The sequence below is a fragment of the Humulus lupulus genome, chromosome 6 (genome assembly GCF_963169125.1).
Source record: "Humulus lupulus chromosome 6, drHumLupu1.1, whole genome shotgun sequence".
In the NCBI taxonomy this organism is placed as follows: Eukaryota; Viridiplantae; Streptophyta; class Magnoliopsida; order Rosales; family Cannabaceae; genus Humulus; species Humulus lupulus.
In genome coordinates, this window is record NC_084798.1 from 52,186,735 (window position 1) to 52,199,178 (window position 12,444).

Below are 12,444 nucleotides of genomic sequence, written 5' to 3' on the forward strand. Positions count from 1 at the left end.
TATGTTTGAGTATAGTTGTTAGGGTATGGATCATTATTATGAGGCCTTGGGAAATTGCTAATGGCTTGAGCCTGTTCAAGTGGGATATCATCAACTGAATAAGAACTCGTCAATGGACATTGCTGAAAATGATGAGGGCCTCCACATGTCTCACAACTGATAGGAGTAGGTTGTAGTTGCATTACTTGAGCTGAACTATTGTTTTGTTGTTTTTGTTTCATTAGCGATGCAATTTGAGCAGTGAGCATAGCAATTGGATCAACTTCTAGAACTCCTGCCACCTTCTTATTTTCTTGCTCAGATGCCCAATTATAATTATTCATGGACATTTCCTCTAAAAGCTCGTAAGCTTCATTAGCGCTTTTACTCATAAAAGCACCTCTCGCCGCAACATCTATAATTGTTCTAGTTGTTCCATTCAACCCATTGTAAAATTATGCACCCACATCCACTTTTTTATACCATGATGTGGACACTTCCTTAAAAACTCCTTAAATCGCTCCCAAGAATCATACAGTGACTCTCCTTCCATCTGGTAGAAATTATTGATCTCTCCCCGTAAGTTTTGCAGCCTTCGCTGGAGGAAAGAACTTGGCAAGGAACTTCTAAGCTAAATCCTCCCATGTAGTGATATAATTCGCCTGTAAGGATATCAACCAACTCTTCGCCCTATCCCTTAGTGAAAATGGGAATAGCCTCAATCTTATAGCATCATCACTCAGCCCATTCATCTTGAACGTAGCACATAACTCCAGAAAATTAGCTATGTGTATATTGGGGTCCTCTATTGGCATACCTCCAAACTGAACAGTTGATTGGACCATTTGAAGGATTGCTGGCTTAATCTCAAAATTGTTTGCAGCAATGGTTGGAGGTCTAATGCATGAATGCACTCTTGTAACAGTAGGAAGTACATAGTCTCACAATGTTCTTGGTCCTTGCTCCCTTGGAACCTCTGCAACCTCTTGACTATTATTAGCACCGTTTCCCAAATTATCAGCCATGGTAAACTCCAATCTCCTCTTTGTTTTCCAATTCTGTCGGCATGTTCTTTCAATTTCCAGATCTATTGGTATAATCTCCTTTTGTCTACTACTTCGCATATACCAACAATTCCTGAAACACAATAGAACCTTGATCCAAATATATGTTAAATAGAAATTAAATAAAATAAAATAACCAAATTAGAACAAATAACAAGTAACTGTGATATTGGAATATCAGTCCCCGGCAACGGCGCCAAAAACTTATTCTGTAAAATCTATACGCAAGTATACGTAGTTGTGTCAAGTAGTAAATTCTAGAAGAACGGATATCGTCCCACAGAGACTATCTTCCAAGTACCACTAATTGATTTTCAAATTCTATTTGGTGAATTAAAATTTAAGTGAATAATTAAAAGTAAAAGAAATACTATAAACTATGAACAAAAATTAAAGAACTGGAAACAAAACAATAAATCAACTAATTAAAAATCAATAATAAAAAGCCTAGGAATTAATTTCATCAACTGTTCATTCTTATTAATTTTAATAATCAATTCTAAATCTCTTCTTTTTATTCTAATAGTAGGTTAATATAATCGATTCCTATTCTTTTTCAAGATATAAGATCTCAGTCTATATGCAGGTTTTCTACATTTCTGTGATAAGCTTGAACATATAGAAGGCATTAAACATGGAAACCTAATTACTACACATGTCATACAGGTACTTTCGTCCAATATGCAACCTATGTCTATACAATCATAGCATATTCAATACTCATCTTTTGAATTTTGAATCAAAACCATTAATTCAAGTAAATAGTGATTAAGTATTTATTAGCATTAAACAAGCATCATATAGATTAGAATAGAGAAGAAGTATCAATAGAATATCATAATAAAATTAAATAGAAATCCCAGTGACTACATTAATCCCTAGATAAAAGAAATTAGTTCATAAATAACATGATGAAAATAAAGTTCAAATAATTGTTCATAAAATCAACCTAAAGAATTCAGATGAAACAGAAAACTAATTACAGCAGCCTCTTCTAATCTAGGGTTTATGAAACTTAGACTGCCTCCTCAAAATCCCATAATAATGTTCCTTAAATAGCCCTCCAATGCTCCCAAGTGACAAGAAAATTTTGTCCTTCAAAAAGTGGATAAAAATCTAAAAAACGTGTTTACAGCGCTGTAGCGCTAGCTTTTGGGCGCTGTAGCGCTATTGATAGAGTCAAATTTCTTCAATTTTTAGTGCACTAGCGCTACAACGCTCGTTTTGTAGCGCTGTAGCGCTACTTACAGATTCAACACTTTAAATTTTCCCATTGTTAGCGTTGTAGCACTACTTACAGAATCATTTCACGAACATCTTGCTCCCGAAAGACGCGATTTTCTCCAAAATAACTCCATTTTCTTCCACTTTCACTTCATTCCACTCTTTTCACCATCTTAGCATGAAAAACCTGAAACATGAACAAATGAGCATAATTTCGAAATAAAATAACACTAAACTAATGAAAACCTACTGAAAAACTAGACTATAAACGAGCCTAAAACTCGTTTATCACCAGGGCAATGTTTGGATCCATGTTTAGGGAGTGGAAGATAATGTTGGGGTCGATCCTCGTCATGTCCATGTGGGACCAAGCAAAGACGTCTTGGTTCCCAAGGAGAAAGCTCACCAAAGGTTGTTCCTGACCTTGGTTTTCCTGTCTGGGCTGGAATCGTCGAGGATGACTTCTTCAATCTCATCTATGGGCTCGATAACCCTATCATCTCCAACCCTTAAGTAGAACTCATTGGACTCTCATCAAGAATAGCCTAGTCATCCATCTCGACTGGAGGAGGCTGCTTAAGGGTTACTGCTGTAATCACCATCATCAGATGCTTAAGTGATATGTTGTAGCATTGGAAGCCTTCTTTTTGGTCCCCGCGAACTGTGCCAATTCCCCCCTCCGTGGGGAACTTCATGAACAAATGGTGAATAGAAGTGGCTGCTCTAAATTCCACCAAGACTGGAAGTCCAAAAAGGGCGTTGTAAGCGGAGGAACGGTCCACCACCACAAACGTGCAGTATTTGAAGGCCTGGCGAGGCACATCTCCAATTATCACTGGCAGCTTAATCTTCCCCATATAAGTCAAACCCTCACCTGAGAACCAGTAAAGCGTCGAGGTGAACGATGAGAGGTCGCTTGTAGTTAGCCTGATCTTCTCAAAGGTTATTTTGACTAGGATGTTCACTGAACTCTCGTTGCCCACTAGGATCCGAGCTACCATCTTTTTGGAAATCTAGCTCTTGATTACCAAAGGATTGTGGTGGGGAAAGTGCACTCTTAGAGCATCGTCCTTGGAGAAAGTTATTATCTGGTCTGTCATCCAAGGAATCTGCACCAAGAGTGGGCCAGTGGCAGCACTTCTTCATTGTGATTTACATCCAATGCATATCAATTATGTGTGCCCTTGACGTGCCCCCCAAGTGGGGTCCTCCAGAGATAGTCCCTACTCTTCTGTTCACTAGACGAGGTTCATGGGTTATTGGCTACGGGGCAGCTGGTACTTGGCCTTAAGCCTGTGGAGGCACCATTTGTTTTGTGTGTGTGTGTGTGGGGGGGGGGGGGGGGGGGAGGGGCTAAGTAGGGTGTGCTCCAGCCGTGGCATACTAGTGGAGATGCCCTAACTTGATGAGAATCTCAATCTCATTGCAAAGTTGTCTAGATTCATTGGTGTGTTGTCCAACATCATTATGGAACTTGAAGAACTTTGAAGTGTCCCTTTGTTCCCTGTCCCTCTTAATGGGCTAGGGTCTCTAGTAGTGGACCTGCTGCTCCATGGCAATGAAAATGTTTTCCTAAGTATCAATCAAGTCGGTGTACTTGGAGTATTGAGGGGTGTACTTCTCCTCGGGAGTGCCAATTCTCTTGGGCTTCTTATTCTTGCCCTTTACTTTGCGTTTGCTTTGGCTAAGGCCATCACTGGGTGCCACTGACTGGGAGGAAGTCATTTTTCCAGCGCTGAATCCAGTGGGAGATGTTCCATTCCCGGTGGGAGCAGCGCTCTGGCCAACTTAAGGAACAACTAGACTATATTGTGGAGCACTCATAACACTTGTTTCAACCGGAGTGTAAGGCGAGAATTGGGGCCTAGAGCTGTGCCAGCTGGGACTATAGGAGCTGGAAAGGAAATTGATCCTTTGAAAGCTCCAATCTGGGCATCTTCCCATTGAATGTATTCTTGGGCCCAATGAATGAAGTTGTCAAGCCTTTGGCATCCGCGTCTCTGCATGTCCTCCCATAGTGGAGAACCTGGTCGAATGCCAACTCGTAGGGCCATCAACTGCTGGCCATCGTCGACCCTCTTAAGGGTCTCGAAAGGCCCTTGCTAGTTGTTGGCCAATGCATTGACCTCGAAGTGCAGCTTTCGAGCAGCTATGAATTGTCTATGGAAGGTGGCAAAGAGTTGGTGTCGGGAATGGATTGATCCAGGCCGGTGCTTCTTGAACCACTTGTTGCTGGTCCCATCAAGGTTAACAAGAAAACATGGCACCTTGGGCTCTCGGAGACGCTATGCACGGACATCAAGCAATTAAACTTGGATAAGTGGTCGGAAGGGTCCGTGACTCCCCTGTAGGGAGTGATGTCTGGCATCTTGAAGACACGAGGTAATGAGGCTTTGAGATTGTGTGGGGCACATGGATCTTCATCTTCATCCTCCTAGTTGGAGTCTTGGCCCTTGCTTCTAGCCATCTTTAGCATTATTTTCTTTAGGCTCTCCAACTCTGTGTGGAGAGGGTCATTGTTGGAACTTTGTACAAGATTTTCCCCATGGTCGAGCATGGCTTCTCTCCTATGAGCATTGAGATTGTCTCAAAGGTCTATTCGTGTTTGTCTCCCAAGGAAGTCCTCAAAAACTGCTCTATTCCTGTGAGCATTCAAGTTATCTCACAGAGCAATTTCTGCATTGCAGTAGCATTCGTCCTTTGGGAATCCTACTTATGTTTCCCCTTCTAAATCGGTGTTATCATTGTTAACCTAGACATTAATTCCTTGTCCTTTGTTCACATAGACTTCTCTCTTATTGGCTCCTCGCCCAGGGTTTTCCCGGGGCTAGTGTTCTCGGAGACTCTATGCACAGACATCAAGCGGTTAAACTTAGATAAGTGGTCAGAAGAGTCTGTGACTCCACTGTAGGGAGTGATTTCTAGAATCTTGAAGCCTCGAGGTAATGGGGCTTCGACAATGTGTGGGGCACACGACTCTCCATCTTCATCCTCTGAATCAGAGTATTGGCCCTTGATTCTGGCCATCTTTAGCATTATTTTCTTTAGGCTTTCCAACTCTACGCGGAGAGGGTCTTTGTTGGCACTTTGTACTAGATATGCCCCATGGTAAGACATGGCTTCTCTTCTCTGAGCATTGAGATTGTCTCAGAGGTCCAGTTGTGGTTGTCTCCTAAGGAAGTGCTCAGAAGCTGCTCTATTCCTGTGAGCTTTCAAGTTATCTCGCAGATCAGGTGGTGCATTGCCACAACAACTGGGAAATATGAATGCATCAAAAGAGCCAAGAGTTCCCGAAGATGAAAGGGAGGCCTCGTCCCCGGCCGTCCCACCTGATGAGCATCGTCCGAGGTTAGCAGCTATCCCTGCAAGAGATGTCGGCGAGTTCCCGCCCCCAAAGTCGCCACAGGTACCGAACTCTGGCCGGCAAGATCCGGGCCATCGATGCACAGGCCTGACAAGCATCCCCGAGTCCATTCCGTGAGCTCGAGTTCTAGGTCCCAATTTTACGAAGAGGAGATACGCAAACTACACCGGAAGAACCAAAGACTAGAAAACCTCCTTAGAGAACATGCAAGAGGTGTTGAATGGCCTGCTACAAGGGAAATCAAACATATCTCTCCCTAGGCGAAAAGAGAGAGGTCAAGAAGGGGTAAAAACCACAGTCTCAGTGGATGATGGGAGGACTCGAATCTCCACCAGTAATACCCCCCGGACAAAACAACGCGAACGCCTCGGACCAATGAAGCAGCCCCAGAAGCCAAAGCAGAATAACAACGCTGACCCTCGTAATGAAGTCGAAGTCACTTCAAGGAACACACCCTCAGACTTACGGGAAGAGCTCAACAAGAAAAGGGTGAATAAAAGGACTATACCTCCTATGGCGCCCCGGGAAGACAAAGGAAAGGAAAACACTAACCCGTCCTCGTTGAGAGACTCCTGAACAAGTGGAGACAGACCTAGACACAGAAATGAGGAGCCTCCGGAGCAAGATAATCACCGCATCTGGAGGACAAGTTGTCGATGATGAGTTCGACCATGAATCACCCTTCACTAAGGAAATCTAAGCCATCTGGCTCCCAGCCAACTTCAAGGAGCCTCATATGACCCCATATGAAGGAAATACGGATCCCAAGTACCATCTGGACACATTTAACGACCTGATGAAATTAAGGGGAATTAGTAGCTTGGCTAGATGCCATTGCTTTATTGTCACGTTGAAAGGACATGCATACAAATGGTTCAAAAATCTCAGACCAGGGTCCATCAGGTCTTGGCAATAATTTTCTGATGAATTTCTCCAGCAACATCACGCCGTGCGTGATTACACAATACCGGGCACCAGCCTCGCTAACGTGAAACAAGGAGAAAATGAGAATCTGAAGAGCTATATCTACAGGTTCAATATGGAGGCAGCAAAAGTAGGGAGCTTGACCCGTAGGGAGTTAAAAATGGCCATCATGGCCGGAGTACGCCCGGGAAGTAAGTTATAGTATAACATGCTTAAGAGAGAGGTCACAGATTTGGACAATTTCTATGAGCGGGCACAGAAATATATTCGTGTTGAGGATGGTCACGAGAGCCTTAAGGCTGGAAAAGGCCCGTCCCCACCAAAACCCTTAATCTGAGAAGGCCAAAGTAGCACAAAGAAGAAGAGGGTCTATGAAGGGTCAAGAGATGATCAGCCTCAGAATCCCCCAACGCATTGATTAGCGCAAACAGGGCCCCTACACCTTTTATACTGACCTCACCCACGCTAGGGAACATATCTTCGTCACGAATGAAAACCAAGTCCCTTTAAGAAGGCCCTCGCCAATGAAAAAAGACCGATAAAAAAGAGACCCCAGTAAATATTGCCAGTATCATAAAGATATCGTCCACACCACTGCAGAGTGCACTCATTTGAAAATAGAAATCGAAGAACTTATACGCAGGGGACATATAGGCAGATACGTCCGCAAAGAGAACGACCAGAAGAAGGAGTATCCTTGCCACGTACACGGGAGGTAGCCCCAGAGGTGTAAGGAGAAGTTAGGACCAACTTCAGAGGGCCAGGATTCGAAGGTGAATCAAGGAAGGGGCAAGACAAATATGCCAGGGAGGCCAGGCGAAGTCTACCGTTGTGTGCCTTAAGTTTGGAGTAACGCCCCCCAAAGGGTTTTAAGGGGGAGAACGACTCGTTAACCTTCACCGAAGAAGACGCACGGGGTGTGCATTTCCCTCATAATGATCCCTTGGTGTTGACTATCCAACTTGCAAACATGAGGGTGCATTAGGTCTTGGTGGATAATGGAAGCTCTATAGACATCCTGTACCGCCCAGCTTTGGAGAAGATGGGACTAAACATCTGACACCTAAAGCCCTGCAATACCTCCCTGTATGGATTAACAGGGGATTCAATACAGCCCCTAGGTGAAATTGAGTTAGCCCTCACCATGGAAGAACAACCTAGACAAACCACCATAATGGCAAACTTTGTCATGGTAGATTGCGCGTCAGCCTTCAATGCGGTATTAGGGAGACCCTCCCTAAGAGAATTGAAGGCGATAACTTCAGTGTACCACTTAGCTATGAGATTCCCAACTCCTGGGGGAATAGCAAGCATGAAAGGAGAGCAGGAGGAAGCGAGGGAATGTTATAACACATCCCTCCGCATGGCCATAAAGCCATCAGTGCCTATGGCAATGGTGGTGCATGAAAGTGCAAACCCGCATGAGTTGGACCCGCAAGTCGCGGAGGAACCCAGAGCTGAGCCAGTAGAGGAGTTGGAGGAAGTCACGGTTATGAATGAGCCGTTGAGGAAGTTGAAGGTAGGAAGAAACCTTCCGGGTACCGTGAAGAAAAAGCTGGTAGAATTTCTGAAATCCAACCTCGACGTATTCGCTTGGAGTCACGAGGACATGGTGGGAATAGACCCATAAATCATGTTTCATCACTTAAACATCGACCCAAAAGCAAGGCCTGTGAGGCATAAAAGGAGAGCGTTAGACCCAGAAAGATACGCGGCCCTAAAAGAAGAGGTTGACAAGTTGAAGGCAAATGTGTTTATCCGAGAAGCATTCTACCCAATATGGGTATCAAACCCAGTTTTAGTCCCAAAACCCAATGGAAAATGGAGGAGTTGTGTGGATTTTACTAACCTCAATAAAGCCTGCCCTAAGGACAGCTTCCCGCCTCCTAGGATAGACCGGTTAGTAGACGCCACGGTGGGGCACGAGCTACTTAGCTTCATGGGATGCATATTCCGGGTACAATCAAATACTCATGAACCCGACCGATGAAGAGCACACTTCGTTTATAACAGACAAAGGACTTTATTGCTACAAAGCGATGCCTTTTGGGTTAAAGAACGTAGGTGCTACCTATCAAAGGCTGGTGAAAAAAATGTTCACGAATCAGATAGGTAGAAATATGGAAGTATACGTAGATGATATGCTGGTAAAAATGAAGAAGGCAGAATAGCTCACAAACGACCTCAATGAGATGTTTGGTACCCTCTAAAAATTCAAAATGATGCTAAACCCGCTCAAGTGCACGTTCGGAGTTTCGCCAGGGAAATTCATGGGTTTTATGGTGAATTCCCAAGGTATCGAGGCCAATCCTAACAAAATCAAGGCATTGCTGGAAATGAGCCCACCACGGAGCAAGAAGGAGGTGCAGTGCTTAACCGGGAGAGTGGCAGCCCTCAATAGGTTCATCTCCAGATCCACTAACAAATACCTTCCTTTCTTCAACATCCTAAAAGGGAGCAAAAAGTTCGCTTAGGATGAAGACTATCAGGAAGCCTTCACAAAGCTAAAGGAACACCTTGGAAAACCACCCCTTTTGGCTAAGCCAGAAAAAGAGGAAAAGTTGTACTTGTACTTAGCCATATCAGAGCATGCTATAAGTGCCGCCCTGGTCAAAGGAGAAAAGAAGCATCAGCAGCTCGTGTACTATGTGAGCAAACGGTTGGTAGACGTAGAAACTCAGTACCCAGAAATAGAAAAGTTAGCATATGCCTTGATAGTGGCTTTCCGAAAGATGAGGCCCTATTTTCACGCTCATGCTGTTGAAGTGCTCACGAACACCCCTTTGCGTCAAGTCTTTCACAAACCGGAGACTTTGGGAAGGTTGTTAAAATGGTCAACTGAGTTAAGTCAATTTGACATCACGTACACCCCAAGGACCTCAGTCAACGGGCAGGTACTTGAAGATTTTATAGTTGAATTTGCACACCGACCCCATGAGGAGGGAGAAATAGAAAAGATTGAACCGGTGAGTGAAGGGGAAAACCATCCCGAAGAATGGACCCTCCATGTAGACGGGGCGTCTAACAAGGGAGGAGCCGGCACTGGCAAAGTAATGACGGGACTTGAAGGGCACAGATGTATTGTGCATTAAGATTCAGATTCGAAGCTTCCAACAACGAAGCAGAATACGAGACACTACTGGCTGACCTACGATTGGCCAAAAAGTTGAAGGTAACCCGTTTGCATGTCTTTAGTGACTCACAGCTAGTAGTACTTCAAGTGAAAGGAAAATATCAAGCTAGAGGCTCGAAAATGGCTTCATATCTCGCCAAAGTGAAGGGGTATTTGGATCAGTTCATTAATTACAACATATAATAGATCTCAATGGAGCAAAACACAAATTTTGATGCTCTCGCAACACTCGCCTCTACCCGAGACGAAGACATGCTTGAGTCCATCCCTGTCGAATACCTCTCCAAGTCGAGCATAGCAGAAGAGGAAATCCACATGGTTGATAACCTTGGGGAGTCATGGTTTGCACCCATCTTGAGGTACTTAAGTGATGGAGCATTGCCTTTGGACAAAAAAGATGCCTGTAAGCTGACTTACAAAGCTGCCCAATACACCCTGGTAGATGGAGTTTTATATAAGAGAGGCTTCTCCACCCCACTCCTACGGTGTATAAACAAGGGGGAGGCTTTAAAAGTCCTACAAGAGATACACGAAGGGGAATGTGGAAATCATGTTGGGGGCAGTCCACCGCAAAAAAGGCCATACGCCAAGGGTATTATTGGCCTACCATGGAGAAGGATGCGAGTGATTTTGCGAAAAGGTGCGACAAGTGCCAAAGACATGCAAATCACCCCAGACAGTCACCAAATGAGCTGGTGAGCATGAACAGTCTGTGGCCCTTCACTGTGTGGGGAATTGACTTGATTGAAGCGCTACCAGCAGGAAGAGGAGGAGCAAAATACGCGGTTGTAGCAGTCGATTACTTTACTAAATGGGTGGAAGCAGAGCCTCTAGTCAACATAACGGCTAAGTAAATCACCACCTTCGTCAACAAATTTATCGTTTGCAGGTTTGGAGTTCCCTACAAGATAATCTCCGACAATGGGATGCAATATTCGAAGAATATTGCAGAGAAAAGGGAATCAAGAGGAGTTTCTCTGCTGTGGTACACCCACAAGCCAATGGACAAGTGGAGGCCATCAACAAAATCCTAAAAAGGAACCTAAAAATAAAGCTGGAAAAGCTGAAAAGGGCCTGGGTCGAAGAACTGCCTAATGTGCTTTGGGCCTACAGGACTACACCTCGTACCACCACTGGAGAGACGTCTTTTGCCTTAGCTTATGGCTGCGAGGCTGTCCTTCAAATAGAAATGAAGATCAACTCCATCCGCATAAAAGCTTATGATTACCAGGCTAACATCGCGACGTTAGCTGAAAATTTGGACTTGTTGGAAGCAAAGAGAGAAAGGGCACAACTAAAGTTGGCAATGTACCAGCAATGAGCCGCAAGATACTATAACTCAAGGGTGCTAGAGAGGGCATTCAGGGTCGGAGACCTCGTGTTAAGGAAAGTCCTGCCCAACACTTAAGACCCGAGCACAAGTGTATTAGGAGCAAACTGGGAAAGGCCCTACCAAGTTGCCCAGGTGGTGCCCCCTAACACCTACAAGCTGGCACGCTTGGATGATACCATGGTACCTAGAGCATGGAATGTAGAGCATCTAAGAAAATATTATTAGTAAGACCTCCATGTCTGAGGCAAGAATGTTATTGTTATGCTTAAACGTGCAAGTCTAATGTAATAGCTATGAGGTAAAAGGCTAACTTGGACTCCTTGATATGTAGTAAGAACGAAGTCACCATAGGTTACCATGTACTTCACTCATTTCCAATGAATATGTTGTGGCATTAAATGAATATGTAGTAAGAACTCTTTGTTTGAGCAAAATGATCGCACTATCCAAATCTCATTTACAATGATTATCAAAATGCGTGAATGAAATGATCAAAGTGCCTGACGAGATAAATCTCGCCAACCACTTGGGGGCAGAGTATATAGCGAAAAAATGGTCCTAAATGAGACCTTTATATAAAAAAAAAAAAACCCCTTTTAAATAAAGAAGAAGACCTTGCAAGTCATCACTTGAGTTCACGAGGATTAGCTACCCTTATGAACATCAAGGAGGTCAAAAGGTCCTACAAGAAAAGCATCCTAATAAAGGTTGATACCTCCATGAGAGGGAAGACCTCAGGAAGAGCACCCACCAATAAGTCTAGAACGGCCACCAAGTCGCCTAGCCAAAAAGGGTCCCAAAAAAGACCCTTGTAAAAATAGTACTATGAATAATGAAGAGAAGTACGCTTCTCGCAAGAAATAATAAGTGCGCGCAAAAGTATACAAAGGATGAATAGAACCCAAAGGGTCAACATATCCTTATAGATACAATCAAGGTGCACCAAAGAGAGACCTATCGAACCCCTTCGTATGGGTTCCAAAGGACCTCAAGCATGATAAATAAAAAAGTATATATATATATATAAAAGACCTATCGAACCCCTTTTTGCGGGCTCAAAAGGACCTCAAACATAGAGGAACAAAAGCAAATAATCGCATATATATATATATACAGAAAAAAGGAGTCGCGATAATGTAGCAGGACTTATAAAAGTTCCAACAAAATATATAAAAAAAATGAATGATAGGTTCAAGTGAGAATACAACCAGATCGAATTAAATGATAATATATAAAGAAGCAGAATCTCAGAGCTTCCTACTGCGAGCATTCCACTCAGCCACCTTGGCAACCACGTGCTCACCAAAGGAGGAGAAATCGAAGTTAGGATTTTGCCTCCACATTCCATAGAGGGCGCGCTCTATGGATTTGTACTCGATTTCAGCCAACTTCACCTCTAGGAGAGTAACCCTCTCCTCCAATA

The 12,444-nt window shown here is 43.8% G+C and overlaps 1 non-coding gene across 1 annotated transcript; it reads left to right on the forward strand.

The window, feature by feature from the left end:
* Nucleotides 1-458: 458 nt before the first annotated feature.
* Nucleotides 459-566, forward strand: LOC133787568 (small nucleolar RNA R71). The gene has a single exon (XR_009872582.1). It is a non-coding gene; the product is annotated as a small nucleolar RNA R71 (small nucleolar RNA).
* The last annotated feature ends 11,878 nt before the right edge of the window (nt 567-12,444 follow it).